Below are 19,671 nucleotides of genomic sequence, written 5' to 3' on the forward strand. Positions count from 1 at the left end.
TTGTAACTTAAGACTGAAACATGGGGCGCCTGGGTGGCTCAGTGGTTAAGCCGCTGCCTTCGGCTCAGGTCATGATCTCAGGGTCCTGGGATCGAGTCCCGCATCGGGCTCTCTGCTCAGCGGGGAGCCTGCTTCCTCCTCTCTCTCTGTGCCTGCCTCTCTGCCTACTTGTGATTTCTCTCTGTCAAATAAATAAATAAAATCTTTAAAAAAAAAAAAAAAAGACTGAAACATGTCTTGCAGGTCTGAGATTTATGCCAGTAGTAAAAATAAGGCCCCCCCTTTCTTTTTATACATCGTTAGTCCTCTGTTTTGCCCAGCCATGTGATTCTGCTGTTCATTTGGTGGCATAGTTGGAAAGATGGGAACACAATAGTTGTAATGGCTCTTGCTGGCGGTATAGTCAGGCCCTTCTTCTTTGTTTTTTTTTTTTATTTTTGTTTTTTTGTTTTTTTAAACAAAGTAATTAAGACCTAGAGGTGACATACTGTCTTGGCTTGTCCAAGGTCACGTGGCTTGTTGATAGCTGAGTGAATTTAGACTGGCTTCTGGGTCACCAGCCTTTCTTCTCTCAGCTTTCTTCACATATTATCTCACAATTAACAGGCCCAGAAGTCCCTGAGAGTTTATGCTGTTGGTGTCATGTGGGCCTTCCTCATTTCCATCTCTGTTCAGGGCTCCTCTCCAGGGCAGCTTCTGGTGGTGCCCTTAGAACCTTCTCTAAGGCCTTGAGACAACTTCTCCCAGTATGCCAGCTAGATCCTAGAGCCTAGATTGAGGTAAAGAGGTGAGAGAGAGAGAGAGAGTATGTGTGTGTGTGTGTGTGTATGTGAATATGAGGGGAAGTAATAGTGGAAAACATGGGCCATTAATTTGAGTGGACGGATGAGTTGCAGCGGTCCCCTTTCCGTGGCGGTTGCCGCAGAAGGCACTCTGCTCCTGTCTCACCAGCGTGGTCTAAATATATTTGCATCTTTCAGTTCGACCTTGATGCCAGGAGACAGACTCGGTGCCTACTTCACATCTCCAGTGCTGGGAATCTGGCCTAAAGATTTTTCTCATTAGACTCTGTCATTAGTGAATCATAAGAAATTAATCTTTATGTGGACCAATGAAGCATATTGTTCTATTTTTTGTTAACTGAAAGAATCTGACAGGAAGTATTCTGAATTTGAAATGTGTGCTACTGGCCATCACAGTAGTAAGGGATTGCGATTTTCTTTCCTTCTTTTTCTTTTTAGCATGAAGCCTGTGCTGAGTTTCATACTCAGTCTTGTTTCTCATCAGAACTGCTCTGCAGTGGAGTCCTTAAGGGAGATCAGGGGAGAATGATTTTGCTTACTTGACAAGATGTTGTTGACGTAGCTAGCAGGCTAAAATGTCGAACTGCCCGAGTTGGAATTCGGTCTTTGTTTTCAGTATCGGTAGGGCTAGTGGAGCAGGATAAATGGAGTCCAGAGCAGCTTGGGGACGGCAGAGTGACCTCCTTATGGTTCTTTTCCACCATGAACGGACGCACAAGGAAAAAAATAGCACAGGGCACAGTGCTGAATACCTGTTGACCCGGAAAGCAGAAATGTTTTGTTAATTCACCGCCCGTTGAGTGTGTTCAGCGCAGGCGCCCTGTGGTCTGGCCCGTACCGTGTGGGAAGAGTATTACACAGCAAGACCCTGAGGCCATGCAGACAAGCATCAGGGCCGCTGTGCAAAGAAGTCTTTGCATATTTAATGTTGAACTCCAAGACCTTACGGTTATTCTTAGGCGCATCCCGTCGACTGCTTAAGATTGAGGAGTGTGAGTTTGGGAAGGTAGACGTTGTCATGACGATGAAAACTCACAACAGGGCGCATGTGGGCTGTGATCGCCTCGGCGCTGACTCTGCTCTCACTGACGGCCGTGCAGCCTCCTGGCGAGCTCTGTGCTGATTTCCAGCCATGCACAGGCCACCACCTGGAGGCACGGTGCACCTGGACGATGGGTGGCCGGGTCGGGTGGCTTGCTCGTCTGTGTCCGCGTGCGTCCGTACGGTGAGTTTGCCCACCTGACAGAGTCTCTTGTCTGCCGAGTGTACCTCAGGTCTTGGGCTTGGCCCCGGGGTCAGGATGAGGTTGAGTCCTTGCCGTGGGAGAGTTCTCAGGGCAGTGGGGTAGAGACTTCTAAACGCCAACACGACGAGTCTCCTTCTGGAGCTGTAGGACCTTCTGCTGTGAAGAATGGGGGAGGTTGGGGAAAGACGTCACAGTCCGGTGGTGGGTTTCAGAGAGAGGCCGGTCAGGCAGAAGAGGCAGCGGAAACCGTGTGTGCAGACGCAGGGAGATGGGAGAGACTGTGCCCAACTCGGGGGCGCCCCGTGGCTGGATTGCAGCACCCAAGCTGCCTCTAATTTATTGGGTCCAAGCCATTCCTCTCCACCCTAACCCAGTTCTTCCTTCCGAGCTGTTTCTCTTTGTGACATTACCCCGTAGCCTGACTCCCAAATGAGGAATTAAAAAAATATATATTTTATTTATTTATTTGACAGAGAGATCACAAGTAGGCAGAGAGGCAGGCAGGGAGAGAGCGGGGAAGCAGGCTCCCCGCTGAGCAGAGAGCCCGATGTGGGGCTCGATCCCAGGACCCTGAGATCATAACCCCAGCTGAAGGCAGAGGCTTAACAACTACTGAGCCACCCAGGTGCCCCCCAAATGAGGAATTTTGAATCCCTGGCCTCCTCTGCCCCGCATTCCTACCTAGCATAATCCTTCATGGTGTCCTCTGTCAAGAACGTCACTGCTCTGTCCCGTTGCCTAAGCCCTTCTGTTTCCTCTCTAACCTCTACAGCTGTGCCGCCCAGTATAGCCGCACTAAGCACATGTGGCTATTTATATAAACTTGAATGAAAAGTCAAGGAGATTAAAAAGACAGTTCCTCAGGGGTGCTAGCTGAAGTGCAAGTGTTCTGTAGCTGGTGGCTGGTCTGTAGGATGGCTCAGTCCCAGACGCTTGATGGTCTGTTCGCCATCCTCTGTCGGAGGAACTTTCCTTCTTGGACCGCGACCAGGTCCCTCCTCCTCCCGGAGGAGTCCACATCCCCAGTGTGGCCCTCCAGGGGCTTAGCCTGCTGGCCCCTGCTCTGCCTCGTGGTATTCAGCTCTTCCCTCTCTCCTGGCCCCCCACCGGCACGTTCTTGATTCTTTCATACGTTTTTACCCTAGTGCCTGCTGCATTTCCCCTCCGGAGTCTCCTTCCCTGCCTGAGCTTCCCTGCGCGGACCTGGTGCCGCCGGCTCTCTGGCTCTCTGCCGGGCTCTCTTCAGCTTGGTCTCACTTTCGCAGGTGCTCCAGGCACCCGTGATCACCCGGGGGTACTCGCCTCTGGGCTGCTTACCCTGTGGTGTCGTGGTTTGTCTCGCTCTGTGGCGGGCACAGTGGTTAGGCTGCGGGCACAGATAGACTTAATTTCAAAACCAATCCTTTACTTGCCAGGTGGCTTTGGGCAAGATATTTAACTTCCTTGAGCTTCAGTGTCTTCTTCTGTGAAGTCAGTCTGCCGTTTTCCTCATGGGAGATGAAACCAAACGCATGGTAGCTGCCAGCCGTCGCCCTGGCTGTCATTCCAGGAGCCTTCAGCCCTGTGGAGGCCACATCATCTACCAACAGTGACGGGGTTTTCTCTTCTTTTCTGATTGTTGTACCTTTACTGACTTTTCTTACTGAGTTGGCTACTATCTCCAGTACAACTTGAATAGAAAAGGCAATAAGCAGCAGCCTTTTCTTGTTCCTGTGCTTTCTGTTTGCTGCAGTTCTGAGAAGTGTTTTGTTTTGTTTCCTTTTGTTTCAGCTGAGTTCCATCATGCCCCCCACCTCCATTGCATTTGTTCTCTCTCTCTCTTTTAGTCTAGAAATTAAATCCTCTGTCTAGCCCGTTAGTGGTTATCCCCTGCAGGGTTTAACACATAACAAATCCAAAGTAATGTCTTTTCTCTTTCTTTTCTCTCAGAAGGATTTAAAACATTTTATTTTATTTAAGATTTTATTTATTTAACAGACAGAGATCCCAAGTAGGCAGAGAGGCAGACAGAGAGGAGGAAGCAGGTTCCCTGCTGAGCAGAGAGCCCGATGTGGGGCTCGATCCCAGGACCCTGGGATCATGACCTGAGCCGAAGGCAGAGGCTTTAACCCACTGAGCCACCCAGGCGCCCCGGATTTAAAACATTTTAACTCCACACTCCTCCCAACTTATTCAGCGATTCCTTTCTGAATTTTAGAATCCTACAAATTAGATACTATGTTTCATATAGTCAGTGCTGTTTATATATGTTAGTGTAGTTATGTGTATATTTGCTTACCCTTTCTTCTTGTGCTTCAAGCTTTCCCTCTGAGATCATTTCTTTTTTTTTTTTTAAAGACATATTACCTTTTTTTTTTTTTTAAGATTTTATTTGTTTATTTGGCAGACAGATCACAAGTAGACAGAGAGGCAGGCAGAGAGAGAGGGAGGGAAACAGGCTCCCCGCTGAGCAGAGAGCCTGATGCGGGACTCGATCCCAGGACCCTGGGATCATGACCCGAGCCGAAGGCAGAGGCTTAACCCACTGAGCCACCCAGGTGCCCCTCTGAGAGATCATTTCTTTATCTTTTTTTTTTTTTTTTTTTTTTTTTTTTGCCTGAAGTAGATGCTTTAGAATTTTCTTTTCTGTGATGTCTTTTTTGGGAGGCTTTTGGTGGTGGTATCTATTTTACGGGTTTGCAGATATCTAGTTCTTATTAAAAACTAGTTTTGCTGGGTATAGAATTCTGAGTTGGCAAATACTGTTGCTCAGCATGTAGAATATATCACTACAGTGTGTTCTGGCTTTCACTTTTGTTCTTAGTCCAGTTGTCATTCTTTGTGGTCTTTTCTCTCTGGTTGCCTCTACGATCTTTTCTGTGCCTTTGAGTTTCTACAGTTTTATTTTATCTTGGTGTGGCTCACTGTCTCTAAAATCTTGCTTGAGTTCATTGGGCTTCCTTAGTCTGTGGTTTAGTGTCTTTAGGCATGCTGAGAAATGGTCTTTAAAGATTGCTTCTTACCCGTTCTTAATGTTACCTCCTTCTGGAAGTTTCTTAGATGTAAGTTAGGCTTCCTTGTTTTTCCCAAGTCTTTAGTCAAACTTTTATATTTTCTTTCTTTGTCTCTCTCTGTTACATCAGAGATAAAGAAGACTTATCTACTTATATTTCTTTAAATTTGCCTTTTTGATGTCTTTAGATTCCCTTATGATCATTTGGAGTATAATAAAATGATACAATTATATTTATTCAGCTTTTAACATTTTTCAGTGGTAGACTCATAAGATACCTGGTTTGTCTTGCTGCTGAGAACAGAAGTGTGTTCTGTCATAGTGCATGTTTGTGTCAGAGCCTAGCATGTTCCTTGACTCATTTGTTCCACACATGTTTATTTTGCTCCTATTGTGCATCAGTGCTGAGGATAGGGGGTGAACTTGACACAGTTCTTGTTCTTCAGGGGCTTGTGTTCTTGTGGGTGGTGAGAGACAGTATATAAATACGTAATTTGGCACGGGAGACTGAGTGTTACTTAAAAAAAAAAAAGTAGAGTTTAGGAGCTGATGTGTCGGAGGAATGGGGACGGGTTGGGCTTTTTAAAGAAGGTGATATGTGAGCCGCTGTTTGATGATGTGAAGCAGCAAAGCCAGCAGACCCTGGGGGGGGGGGTGTTCCTGGCAGAGGGGAAGCAGGCGTGAAGATAGGTCTGAGCTTGGTGTGTTTGGAGGCCCACGGGAAGGTCACCGCAGCTGGAGGAGCCAGGGATAGGGGTTGGAACGAGCTGGTCCTAGAGTTGGAACCTAGAGGCAGATCACATGGGACCTTGTGGGTTAGGGTGGGGAGTGTAGATTAGTGAGAAGCGTTTTCCAGCATGCTGAAAGACACAACTGTTGGCAAGTTTTAAGTTTGGTGGCTTGGCCCCAGGTAGCCGAAGCATAGATGGTGTGAGGTGGCCACACTCTAGCTCTGTTTCAAGGTGGAGCTGATGGATGTAGGGTGTGAGGGAAGGAGAGGCGTCAGGGGTGGCATGGGGACATGTGCCCTAAGTGGCCACGTAGATGATGGAGCCCTTTACTGAAAGAGAAAGACTGGGTAGGAGACTGTCTCGGGGATGGAGGAGCCAGAGCTGAGTTTTGGGCAGTGCGTCAGAGAGGCCCATCGGGTGCCAAGGAGTTGGTGCTGAGCCAGTGCTTGGGGCTGTGCTGGACTCTGCAGTGCAGAAGGGAGTTCTGTGCTGGGGAAGTCAAGTCAGGAGGCATCAGTGGGGGACAGGTATTGAAAGTCACAGGAAGGAGAATTCACCTAGAAACTGGCATGCAGAGAAGAGGGAAGGGCCCAGAAGCCTGGACCCTGTGGCCTTTCCAGCAGTGAAGGTGCTGCCAGGTGCTTCGCAGGACAGGGCTGGAAGGTGTGTGGGCACTTGAACTGAGTGAATGTAAGTGATACACAGGCCAATTAGCAGTCACTTGAAGATAAGGGTCGTGGATTCCTTTACCAAAAATCTTAGGTTTCATGCTTATGGACACTATAAAGGTGCCTAGGGCCCTTACCTTATTTCCTTTTTAATTTTCAAAAGTTTGAATTTCAGAATTTTCGAAAGACCCAACCGGTATTCTTAGGGTGGAAAAATTAAGGAATATAGATATGCAAAAAGAAAACTCCCAAACTCATATAATCCACCATCCAGAGAGGGTGAGTAAATGTTAACATTTATTCAAGTATTTCCTCAGATGTCTCCTCCTCGGGAAGACCTTTGTTGACCACCATCCTGTCTATAGTAGACCCCAACACTCTGTCCCCCACTGGCTTTGTGTCCCAGCCCAGCCCTCAACACTGCCTGCTGCGACATTCTCTCCTGGTCTGTCTGCAAGTCCTCTGGTCCCTGGAGCATCAGAAGCCCTCGCTCGGTATGCTTTGCTGAATGAAGCAGTTTACATTTTGGTTCATAGCCTTCTGGACTATTTCTCTGTGTAACCACCCACTTTTAAACCTTTATTATTATTATTATTTTTAAAGATTTTATTTATTTGTTTATTTGACAGAGAGAGAGGGAGAGAGAGGGAATACAAGCAGAGGGAGTGGGAGAGGGAAAAGCAGGCTTCCTGCTAAGCAGGGAGCCTGATGTGGGGTCAGTCCCAGAACCCTGGGACCATGACCCAAGCCTAAGATGGACGCCTTAAGACTGAGCCACCCCAGTGACCCTCTTAAACCTGTATTTTTAAGTAACCTACAGTAGTCAGTGATTTAGACCTCAGGGGCTACAGCAGAGCCGCCTGTGCCCTTGGGAGCATTGGGTGCTGTCCTCGGTCTATGTCCAGCCTCTCTGAGCAGCTCCTGAACCTGGGCCGTGGCCGGAACACCTCATCCTCACTGTCACCTGGCCGCAGGCCTCAGATCTCCCCCTTCCTCTTAAACTGCAGTCCTGCTTGCCCCTCCTCCATTATCCTCCATCCTCTCTCCTTCCTGTCCCCTAATCAGGTGTGATCTTGTCTTCTCTTTCTGGCTGTACTGTGAATTCCTGGGTTGTAGGGCTGAGTCTTCTTAGGGATGTATTTGCTCCCTTTCCCGAGCTCTTAGCTAGGTTTCTGGCATTCAGAAAGTGAATGTTTTAAAAAGAAAAAAAGAATTAAAAAGTGGGAAATAAAAAATAAATTTTAAAAAAGAAAGTCAATGTTTTTAGAAGATTGGAATAAATAAATATACATAAAATTATAAAATATTTTGACTTAATATAATTTTACTGAGTTTATCAGAATAAATTATATATTTTATTAAAAATGCTTAAACATTTGGAACATGGTCTATTTCTTGAGCTAGCCAAACTGAGAAATGTTTTATTAAGGACAGAGCCTTGAAAGTCCTTTTGGAAACTCCCTTTGTCTTTATCTGTGCCAGCTCCAAAGTGTGTAATCAGTTGTTCCTTATAATCCTGGGGCAGCAGCCCTTTCTGCCCATGGGTCCTGACCCCACGCATTAATGAAACCATCTTTTAGGATTTAAAAAAATAAATAAATAAATAAGGAGAGGCTCCTTCTGTGTCTGTGAGAGAGAGAGAGGGAGTGTGTGTGTGCATGGACACATGCTTGGGCATATAGGGTGTGTGTGTTTGTGTGTGTGTGGAGTATCTGTGCACGTGGGTGTGTGTGCGCGTGCGCGCATGTATGTGTGCTTGGTAGTATAAATTGAAGTTAAGATAGCAACCAAGGCATTTTCTTTAGAGCTTTTCAGATAATGCTTATTATATATGGTAATTAGGAATTTTATCATAAATGGAAATTATTCTTTGTAATATTGTAACTGGAAATGTTTATCAGGTAGCATCAGGAAAAAAGATATGTAAGAGGCTTGGTTTCTGTTTTGTGTTCTTGGCGTTTTCTGTGTAAGTTCTGCTTACTCCAGTGACATCTGCCCCGTGGGCCCGAGAGACGGAAGGAGTTGGACTAGAGACAGCCAGGTAGAGTTGAACGCTTCCTGCGTGCCTAGTGAATGCAGGTGCTCACATCTAATGTGTCGTTTATTTTCTTTCTTTCTTTTTTTTTTTTTTTAAAGATTTTATTTATTTATTTGACAGAGAGAGATCACAAGTAGGCAGAGAGACAGGCAGAGAGAGAGGAGGAAGCAGGCTCCCCGCTGAGCAGAGAGCCCGATGCGGGGCTCGATCCCAGGACTCTGGGATCACGACCTGAGCTGAAGTCAGAGGCTTTAACCCGCTGAGCCACCCAGGCGCCCCTGTGTCGTTTATTTTCATTTTATTTTATTTTATTTTTAAGTAGGCTGCCACCCAGCGTGGAGCCCAGCACAGGGCTTGAGCTCATGACCCCGAGGTCAAGACCTGAGCTGAGATCAAGAGTCGGATGCTTAACCAACTGAGCCACCCAGGCTTAAATGACCCCAGTATGTCATTTAAGTGTCTCATAATGTCCCAGGAAATAGGTTGGCCATGTTTGTCGCTATTTTACACATAAGAAGACTGAGGTTTAGGAGGTAAAATTTGCACCTGTCATAGCTAGTACAAACCTGCTCTTTCTCCCTGTTTAGAGGGAACTTTAGTTACTAATTCTGTGTTTGGTTGTAGCTCAGTAGTTCTAGATTGTTCCTTGATAAGTGGGTTCCCTATTCATTTTTCCAAATTACTGGGATGACCTTCATGTTATGTGAACTTCTTAAGAAATAAAATCACTGTCAAGTTAAAACTTCATTGTCTGTTGTCACACCAGGTCTACACTGGCCCTGTAGCTTTCTCCCGAGCTGAAGGCTTTGGCTTGTGCTTGTACATTTGAATGAAACGGAAGACTGTCTTGAGAAAGTGGCACCATAGTTGAGTGCGTAGTACTTAAAAATCAAATTCTTTTGTGGTTTGCATGACTTTTTTTTTTTTTTTAAACTTCAAAGGCACTGGCCACAATAGCACTGCTTGAGAAGTATTTGAGTAGTTTGCTTCCTGACGGCTCTGAGGAGCGTGCTGTCTCACCGGTGGTTTCCCGCCCCTGCTCACATCCATATGAGCTGCTTTCTGTTGCGAGGAGAGCAGCGGCGCAGAGCAGATGTCACCCTTCCTGCTGTGTAATGAGTGACACAGGCAGGCGACCTGGAGGGCGTGCTCTTCTGCACCCCACCACTCTTTGGCAGTTATCTCTCTCTCCTTGAAAGCCACAGCTGCTTTGGGGCTTGGCCTCAGAGCCTGGCTGCCCCTGGGCTGCCGTTTGTGGCCCTTCTCTTTGTCACTCAGTGTCCTCCACCTGGAATGCCCTTCCCTACCTCTCCGGGGCTGAGTCCCCACTAAACGTCAGCCCTGTGCACCCTGTCCACACCCTCCTGTGTGGTCCCACTGCGCTTTGTGCAGAATTCTGTCCTGGGGCTTGGCCCTGGGATGGGGACTAAGTGTCCGTCACGCCTGTGAGAAGGCAGATGACTCCGTGGTCGTGTCTGAAGGCTTTGCGGCTGACCCCTAGTCCCCCTCACACCAGCAGCTTGCTGTCATCGAAGGCCCCTGTGCTGGCTCTGTGCCAGGTCTCAGACAAAGGCCATTTGAAACTCACAACCTTGAAGGCAGATTGGATTCCATGTCACAGAGAAACAGTATCAATCACAGACCTCTTCAGCATTTTGCCAGCGGTGACTGGGCCATTCTGGGGTCCTGCCAGTGAGTCTTGTGAAGAATCCTAGACGCGGACTTCCGAGGCCTTCTAGATGGATGCGTCCGGGTATGCCGCGTGCTTCCCTCCTGCTGTCCTCAGTGTGCGGGTGGGCTGCGGCCCCTCCGGAGGGCGGGCGTGTGCTCAGTCTGACCCGGAGGGAGGGGGACCGAGTGCTGCCACTCTGCACAGGAAAAGAGGCAGCGGGGAACTGCCCACAGAGGCCCTTTGTGTGACAGGAAGTCCTTGCAGAAGGGGCTGCTCAAAGTGGAGGGGTTAAAAGAAGTTGAAGTGCTTGACCTGAGGCCACTCTGACTCATGCGTGTTGTTAATAATGCCTTTTGTTGGATCTTGGGAACCTGCTCCAGCAGACGTCCGCGGCCGCCTCGCAACCGCCCGCTCCCGGCGGCCGGCGGCCCTCTCCCTCTCTTTCCCTGTCGTGCCTGTCCTTGGTGAACGCCCCCGTTTTCTTGCCTGGACAAAAGACAGCCTCCTGACCCATTCTGTATTTTTTTCCTTCTGCTTTTGCCAGAAGACACTTTCTGGCTGACCTGGGCCTACGTGACTTTTCTTTTTTAGGGTTTAAGTACCTCTCTTGAGTTTCAAAACTTGCAGCTCAAGGAAGAAGTTTCCCACTGGGCAAGTGCTTCTGATCGCGCGATGGAATTTTCAGGAGTGTTTGATGTAGGTCGTCAAAGACTGGCCCGGGGAGAGTGGGGCTGCGCTCTCAGAGAATCTCGGGGGTAAAGAGCAGCAGTGAAGGAGCCTCAGCCAACAGCCCAGCTCCCTGGAGTGTGTCTGTGGCCCTCTGTCCTTTGTCAGGTGCTGCTGCCAGGTGGCAGGGACCCCCTGAAGTGAGGGGGGAGGTGGTGGCGGTGAGGAGCCGCTGTGTCCTCCTGAGCTCCCCAGACGACACCAGACACCAGCGCAGTGTGAGAGGAGCCGCAGGCTTCCAGGAGGGTGTGTGTCTGCACATGCGTGTGCACCTGTGTGCAAGTATTTGTGCGTGTGTCAGGGCACTCCCGCTAGTGTCAGGGCGTTCTAAGATTCTGTGGTAGTAACACCACTTCTGTTGTGGGCAGGCGGGTTTTACCTGTTGTGGCACAGCTGGGCTCTTTGCTGGGTTGACATGGGGGCAAATCGTGAGCTTGTTCTCCAATTCCTCAAAGTGAGTCTCTCTGGAATGTGACTGCCTGGGCAGTTGGTCCAGAATGCTTACCTCCGTGAGGAGGAAGCCATGTCTGTTGAATGTGTTCAATCCTGCGTAATAGGTACTTTCTTGAGATTGTGGTGACCATAGGTCATAACTCTTTTCCACATTTGGAGGGGTAGAACTTTGAAACTGCAAATACCCTTATCTTATGGACCCTTATCTTAAAGACCCTATGGCCCAGCCCACACTGTGGAGAAGGGAGAAGTGAGTGTGAGGAGGGTAGGAGTGGGATAGAGCCACAAATGCCTATCCCCTCCCCGTACTGGGGTGCTCCCTGGGGCAGGTGACTTGGTGGCTCACCCTTTCTTTGACCACACTTGAAATGAGCCTCCTGCAGACCTGATGTGTGAGGGGCCACGTGTGGAATGGCCCAGAGTGTGGTAGGCACACAGCATGTCACTCCCGTCCCCAGGTCAAGAGCCAAGGAGGGACCTGTGACGTGTGCCAAGGTCTGGCGCAGGGTGTCCCCTGCCCTGACAAGCCTTCAGGCTTTAATCTTTCTCCATTCTTCACCCTTGGACTGCCATGGACTTGGTGCACTTGTACTTCTGGAGGCCCCGCCCTGGACTGTAACAGGTATATGACTTAAAGTCCTCTGCTACGTACGCACACTCAGTGCAGATGTTTACTCTCACGCTGCAGGTTGTCAGCTGTGGCGGAATGAGCACGGTGTTACTGGAACATGGTGGGAATGGGGAGGCGTGAGGGGGCAGTCGTTGGAGCTGGAAGGCCCTGCTGGCGAGGCTAAGAAGTCTTGGGGAGATTCCAAGTTGAAGTGTAACCTAATCTTCCAAAAGACATGTCCGCCACCATGGCAACATCGTGGAGGATGAAAGGAAGAGGGACCGGACCTGTATGCTGTTGGTGGCCTAGGCAGGAGAGGGTGGTGGCCTTACTGAAGGGAGCCGTTGTTATGGGGCTGGGTGAGGCAGGAGGATTTGGGATGGACTCTGCTGTCAGGTCGTGGAAACTGCTTACGCATGGTGGGGTCAGTAGGGTGTTGGGTGTGGGAAGAAAAGGAGTTTCTGATCTGTGCTGCTGGGTGAATGGTGGAGGCCATTTCCTGATGTGGGAAACCCAAGGGCTGGGGTGGGCTTAGGGAAGGTAGGAAGTGATTTGCAGGGACTGTGTGACAGCCTAGCGGAGGTATCCAGAAGGCAGTCGGATGCGTGGGTCTGGACTTTTTGGCCAGAGATGCAGATCGGGGGACATGAGGTGAAAGGAGGATGTGCTGCTTGCCCAGGGACAGCGCGCTACGGGAGAGTGGGCCCAGGGACAGCGCGCTACGGGAGAGTGGGTCCAGGGACAGCGCGCTACGGGAGAGTGGGTCCAGGGACAGCGCGCTACGGGAGTGGGGCCTCGGGACAGCGCGCTACTGGAGAGTGGGCCCTGGGACAGCGCACTGCGGGAGTGGGGCCCAGGGACAGCGCGCTACTGGAGAGTGGGCCCTGGGACAGCGCACTGCGGGAGTGGGGCCCAGGGACAGCGCGCTACGGGAGTGGGGCCTCGGGACAGCGCGCTACTGGAGAGTGGGCCCTGGGACAGCGTGCTACAGGAGAGTGGGCCCAGGGACAGCGCGCTGCGGGAGTGGGGCCCAGGGACAGCGCGCTACAAGAGTGGGGCCTCGGGACAGCGCGCTACTGGAGAGTGGGGCCTGGTTCGGAATCCTGAGGATTGCCAACATCTAAGACCTGGGCAGAAGAGCGGGAGAAAAAGCAGGAGGGACAGTGTTGGGAACACCGGGGTGTGATTGTCAGAGGAGGGCATGGGGGTGGTGGTGGGTAGGGAGGAGGGGGCAGGGGCACTGAGAAGACCTGGAACTGCCGTGGGTTTGCACTCGGAGCCTGGGAAGTATCTGCAGCGTGGCACCAGGCAGTCTTGCTTTGTAATGTGGTTGGCTTCGTCAGAGACGGAGAGGAAGCTGCAGGCGGTCAGCCGAGTGGTCAGCTCTGGTAGGAAGCTTGGCTGTGGGGGTGGATGGGTGGGGCGAGTCCCTGTGACAGGGGAGGAAGCGGGATGAGGGGCAAGCCTCCGACAGGGGTGTGTGTGGCGAGGCCAGCCTGTGGGCACAGAGGCCTCTTGAGTGGCGGCAAGAAGCGGATGGGGTTCTGAATGCCCGCCCGTGTTCTGTGAGAGGGAAGGGGGATGGTCGGAGAGCAGGTGTGCAGGAGCCTTTGGGGGAGAGCTGGGGAGAGGCAGTGAGGGGGACCCCCCGCCACCCCTAAGAGGTGGCCTTCTCCGCAGCATCCAGCAGAGCGCTCGTAACTGTGGCGGAGGCAGTGTGTGGGGCAGAGGGTGGTGTTTTCACCAGGCAGGTGTGATGCTGCTGGTCCCCATGGTGCCATGAGGGTAAGAGGGGTGAAGACGGGGCGCCGGGCAGCCCGGGACGGAGGAGAGAGGAGGTGTGGCAATGAGCAGGGTTTGTCTCATGAAAGACAACTCAGTCTTACTGCCCCTTCAATTTCTGTTGACCTTTGCCATTCATAGGAATACTAGCCCCAAGAAAGAAGCATGATTTTTATAGTTACCGAAGGAGGTTCTGTGGTTACAAATGGGAATCGTTTGAAAGTAAACGCTGGGGAGCAAACAGTGAGGAGGTGTCCGGGTGTCCGAGTGAGGGAAGCTTTGTTGTGTGTCCACTGCTCTTTTGGGTGCCTTGATACCTAGTGAGGCTTTTGAACAACCTTCCGGGGGCCCAGCCTTGTCTCTCCCTCTACACATCACTGGCAGGTGGTCTGCCGGCCTCACCTTGAACTTCACGGACAACACTTACTGAGGATTCCTTCCCGGTATCGCAAAGCTTGAATTTTAGTGAGTTTTTCTTTGTGTAAAGTCATGACCCATCCCCTTGAAACATGAACCCATGTTTGTTGGGTGAAGGAGGAATATGATGTCTCAGTCCCCAGTACAAATACATGCCCCTTAAAACGCACATGCCGAAGTTGTTTCACAGAAAGAAGGAGCACTCAGCTCCATCACCACGAGGTCTCCTCCAACCTGTCACCCGACTTGATGATTTGTTGGTTGAGACATTCAGTCACTTGGCAAATATTTGAGCATCTACTTCATGCTAAGTACTGGGGATACAAAGATGAAAACCTGTAATTCTTGCCTTTAAAGTTTATGTGTCATAAATGTCTCTGTGCTGTTTTACTCAGCTTTTTCACTTGGCCCACATTTGAACATAAAATGATTTACCTATTTGTCCTTTAAAATGACTGTGTGGTGTCTGCTGTGTCCATTCGCCATTGTTTTCTCAGTTGGTGAGCATTGACTTGTCTCTAGTCCTTGCTGTTATAAATATCACTGGGATGAACATTTTGTTCAAGCTATTTTTTTCTTTGAGTTTATTTTCTTGGGGCATATTCCCCAGGGTGGGACTGCCGGGCCAGAGGTTGATAACTCTCTTATTCTGTATTTCCAGATTTTTCCATGAAGCCTATCAGCAATGTTAGAGTACATTGTATTTTGCTATAGCCCCACCCAAACTGGCATTACCCTTCTAATTTTTCATATTTTTACAAGTTATTTCCATTTTTAAAGGAAGCCGTGCTTTTCCCCGCCACCCGTTAATTTGTTGTGTCGGATTGGCTAAGTTATGCAGCAGTAACAAGCGACCCCCAAATCTGAGGCGTAACATAATACACATGTCTTACACTCTCTCTGCATGTCCCTCTCCGCATGTGGGGTGTTGGGGGTGCAGTTCTACACAGTCCCATCGGGGCCAGGCTGATTCAGAAGGCTTCCCTTTCCTGTAGCTGTGAGGTGATCCTTCCCAAAGGATGACAGGTGGAAAAGAAAGGGCCAGGTACTTTGAACAAGGCTTTTCACTAGGAGAGTGGCTTGGCTTAGCAGATGGAACTTCTGTGAGCATTCCTGCGATGCTCCAGCCATCTTTTCTCCTGTGTGTGCATCTCTGGCAACTTCTTTGTGTAGTGGGTTAGGATCCTTGGTCTTCATATGAGTCCTTAATATATTCTGAGTAATAAGATCTTTATCAGTTGTGTTGAACCCATTTTTCTTTCTTTGCTTTTCACATTACATTTTATTGTGCAGAGGTTTGTCATTACATAAGTCTTGGACACATCCATCTTTTTCTGTCTTTTGTTTCTTTAATATCACAAGTTTATAATTTTCTTTTCTTTCTTTTCTTCTTTTTTAAGTAGGCTGTAGGCCCATTGCGGGGCTTGAACTCATGATCCCGACAGTAAGGGTCGCATGTTTTACTAACTGAGCCAGCTAGGTGCCCCCACAAGCTTATCATTTTCTTTCTTTTTTTTTTTTTTTTTTTAAAGATTTTATTTATTTATTTGACAGAGAGAGATCACAAGTAGGCAGAGAGGCAGGCAGAGAGAGAGAGGAGGAAGCAGGCTCCCTGCTGAGCAGAGAGCCCGATGCGGGACTCGATCCCAGGACCCTGAGATCATGACCTGAGCCAAAGGCAGCGGCTTAACCCACTGAGCCACCCAGGCGCCCCAAGCTTATCATTTTCTTAAAGCCAGAGAATAAACTATTTCTTTGAGTTGCTTAAAATAGATTTTTATTTGCCTCCGAACGAGACTTTACCTCCTACCACTATATAACGTCAGGTGGTTTTAATCTAAGTTAACTTTGGTCTCTGGTGATACCTGTTTGTTCTGCAACATGGAAGAAATGAGACCACAACAGTGCAACACCTCTTCCTGATAAAAACACGCAACAGAGTAGCACTAGAAGGGAGCTTCATTGGCATGATAAAGGGCATGAATGAGAACCCACTGGGTTGGGAAAGGAAAGACCAAAAGGACAAGGATGTTCGCTCTCTGTTCACACTGCCCTGGAGGCTCTACCCAGAGCAGTGAAGCAGGAAAAGGAAATGAAAGGCATATAAATTGGAAAGAAAAAATAAAACTATCTCTGTTTGCAGATAGCATGTCCTTGTATATAGAAAACCCTAAGGAATTCACTAATCTGTTAGAACTAATATCTGTGTTCAACAGGGGTGCAGGATATTAAGATCAACATACAAAAACAATGGTATTGCTATACACTAGCAATGAGTAATCCAAAGGAGTACGAGACTCACTTACTGAAAACTGTAAAAAACATTGTTGAGAGAAATTAAAAGTGACCTAAGTAAATGGACAGCTATCCCCCTTCCATGGACTGAAAGACTTGATGTGGTTAAGATGGCATCACTCCCCAAACTGATCTGCAGATTCAGTGTGAATCCTACCAAAAACCTCAACTATCTCCCCCTTTATTTTGTTTGGTAGAAATTGACATGCTCATGCTAAAATTCTAATGGAAATGTAAGGTACCCAGAATAGTCAAAGTAACTGTGAAAAAAGCAGAACAAAATTGGAGGACTCACGCTTCCTAAGTTCAAAATTTTCTGCAAATATATAGTATTTAAGACAGCGTGGTATTGGCTTATGGAGTAGACATATAGATCAGTGGGATAGAATTGAGAGAACAGAGTACAACTTGTATATGGTCACTTGATTTTGGATGAGGGCCCAGAGCCAGTTCAATGGGGAAAGAACAGTCTTTCAACAAATAGTTCTGGGACAACTTGGTATCTACATATAAAAGAATGAATTTGGACCCCTGCTTTATACCAAATATAAAATTTAGCTCTAAGTGAGCCAGAGACGTCAGTGGAAGAGCTAAATCCGTAAAACTCTTGGAGGAAAGCAGGCACAGACCTTCCTCACTTTGGATTAGGCAACAGTTTCTGAAATATGACACCAAAACACAAGGGAGAAAGATAGATAAATTGGACTTTATCAAAATTAAAAACTTTTATGCTTCCAAGGATGCTATTAAGAGAATAAAAAGATAGCTCACAGAATAGAAGAAAATGTTGAAAAATCCTGTATCTGGTAAAGGACTTGCATCTAGAACAAACATAAAAGAACTCGATTAAAACTCAGCAACAAGGGCACCTAAGTAGCTCAGTCAGTTAAGTGTCTGCTTTGGGCTCAGGTCATGATCCCAAGGGTTCTGGATTCCAGTCCCTCATCAGGCTCCCTGCTCAGCGGGGGAGCCTGCTTCTCCCTCTGAGCCACCCCCCACGCCGCACCACCGGTGTACACACTCCCTCTCACTTGTGAAAATAAATAAATAAAATCTTAAAAAAACAAGAAAACAAACAACACCCCCACCCCAGCAATGAAAGGACAAATAACCCGATTAAAAACTGGGCAAAAGATCTGAACAGACACTTCTCTAAAGATGATATACAAATGGTCAAAAAGCATATTAGTTATTAGGGAAATGCCAGTCAAAACCACACTGGGGTATTACCTCACCCCTGCTGGGATGGCTGTGATCAGAAAGGGCAGCCACTGACTAGCGCTGGTGAGGATGTGGAAACCTCGGAACCCCACCCACTGCTGGGGGGTGTAAGGCAGTGCAGCTGCCTTGCCGAACAGTCTGGCTGACTGGGGGAAATAACTTTGGAAATGGTTCTTCAGAAAGCTGGGGAGTTGCAATTCCACTCCTAGGTATCTCCCCGAAAGAAATGAAGACATGTCCACGTAACGGGTTGTGCGTAAACGCTCACAGCAGCATTTATAATAGCCCCAAAGTGGAAATGACCCCAATGCCCATCAGCTTGGTCCTGGATAAACACGGTGTGCTCCAAACATATGACGGCACGGTATTTCGTGATAAAAAGGAACTCCGTCTGATAGGTGCTATGGCATGGGTGGCCTCGGAAGCATTGTGCTGAGTGAAAGAGGCCAGTCACGAGAGATCGCACGCTGCAGGATTCCGCTGATGGGAAATGTCCAGAATAGGCAAATCCACAGAGACAGAAAGTAGGTGAGTGGTGGCCGGGGGGTAGGCGTGTGGGGACGGGGTGACTGCCAAAGGGTACAGAGTTTCTTTTTGGGGTGAGATGTTCTAAAATGGACTGTAGTGATGGTTGCACAGCTCCGAACATACTAAAGAAAATCACTGTGTACTCTTTAAATGGGCGAATTGTGTGAATTGTATCTCAATTTAAAAAAATAGGAAAACAGCAGAATTTCAACTACTTAAAACCATTGCTGCTCCCACAACCTCTTCTGGCCAAATAATGTCATCCCTTTGTATGTTCTTGAGATGCGTTTGGGTCGTTCTCATTTGTATAAACAAAATATTTTTCTGACCTTTCTAAGTTGTGGCTTCCAGATTAAACAGAAAGTGTGGGAGGCGGAGGTGGAGGCGGAGGCGGAGGCAGGCGTTGTCGGCAGAAGGGAAGGGACTGGGCGGAGAGAAGACTGGGGCTGGCAGGTGCCCGTCTCCAGGCCCTGCTCATCTCCCTGTGCTCAGCGTGGGGCTGACATTCTGGTGCCACCACGTCCTGCCACTGACCTTGGTGACTCCTCGCCTGTCCTCCCCCCTTCCCACATCTGTTCAAGGAGAAGTGGCAATTGAAGAGTGGAAGAGGGCCTGCCGAGCTGTAGGCCCCTCTGCGCGGCACCTTTGTTCTCACTGCCAGGACCCAGTGTCATCTGGTCAGCAAGCGCAGGCACATACGGACCCTCTGCTGGGCAGGCTTCTGTACTTCAAGGTGAAGAAGATACGGCTTGCCCTTGAGCCGCTCGCAGTCTGATGATGATTGCCGCCACAGTGCGTTTCCTTCCTGCCTTCTTGCATAGAAGATAAAAATCTGTTTTTGGAGTAAGCTGCTATCTGAATTACCAAGCAGTTAAGAAGGAATTTGAGTTTTTCTGCCAGCACTCCTTCTTTCCATTTGGTGCTGATTTGACTGTGTCATAGATGACTGTGTAATAGGTAACATGTGTTGGGCTGATCACAGACGTCGGCCTCCTGGAGCCTAGTGGCCCCGGAGGAGCTCCCCTGCTGCAGCCTGCGCTCGGGCACGCGCCCGGGGCAAGAGTCCTGCTGGAGAAGTCTAGGGATCGTGTATGGTGGAGCATTCCCTGGTCTGCCCGCTTATCAAACGCCAGGCATCTGCAGAGGCAGAGAAAATATGCAAGCTCTAGGAAGTCAGGGGCTTATCTTGCTTGCTGTGGTCTCAGTCAGTCTCAAGACCTGTTTCTTGGTGAGCGAGGGGGTGAGTAGAGGGGCCAGCAGCCGGATGCAGTGACACCGTTTGTGCCGTGGTTGATGACAGTCCTTCTGGCTCCCAAGAGCCAGGCAGGTCTGGGAATGGGTCTCTCTCTTTTTATTTATTTATTTTTAAGATTTTATTTGTTTACTTGACAGAGATCACAAGCAGGCAGAGAGGCAGAGAGAGAGGGAGGGAGCAGGCTCCCCGCTGAGCAGGGAGCCTGATGCGGGGCTCGATCCCAGGACCCTGAGA

The 19,671-nt window shown here is 48.9% G+C and overlaps 1 protein-coding gene across 14 annotated transcripts in view; it reads left to right on the plus strand.

Moving 5' to 3' along the window:
• Positions 1-19,671, plus strand: part of PACSIN2 (protein kinase C and casein kinase substrate in neurons 2) — a 132,317-nt gene that overhangs the window by 48,742 nt on the left and 63,904 nt on the right. For 3 of the 14 annotated variants that reach the window (XM_082739874.1, XM_082739872.1, XM_082739873.1), the window contains exon 2: positions 11,788-11,951. The exons of 9 other annotated variants lie outside the window; for them this stretch is intronic. The gene's annotated coding sequence lies outside the window, so the exon portion shown is untranslated. Of the gene's footprint in view, positions 1-6,851; positions 6,935-11,787; positions 11,952-19,671 lie in introns of those variants that run through there. 2 more of the 14 variants (XM_082739870.1, XM_082739863.1) reach the window with 2 other exon arrangements.

The sequence above is a fragment of the Mustela nivalis genome (assembly GCF_964662115.1).
Source record: "Mustela nivalis genome assembly, chromosome: 7".
NCBI lineage: Eukaryota > Metazoa > Chordata > Mammalia > Carnivora > Mustelidae > Mustela > Mustela nivalis.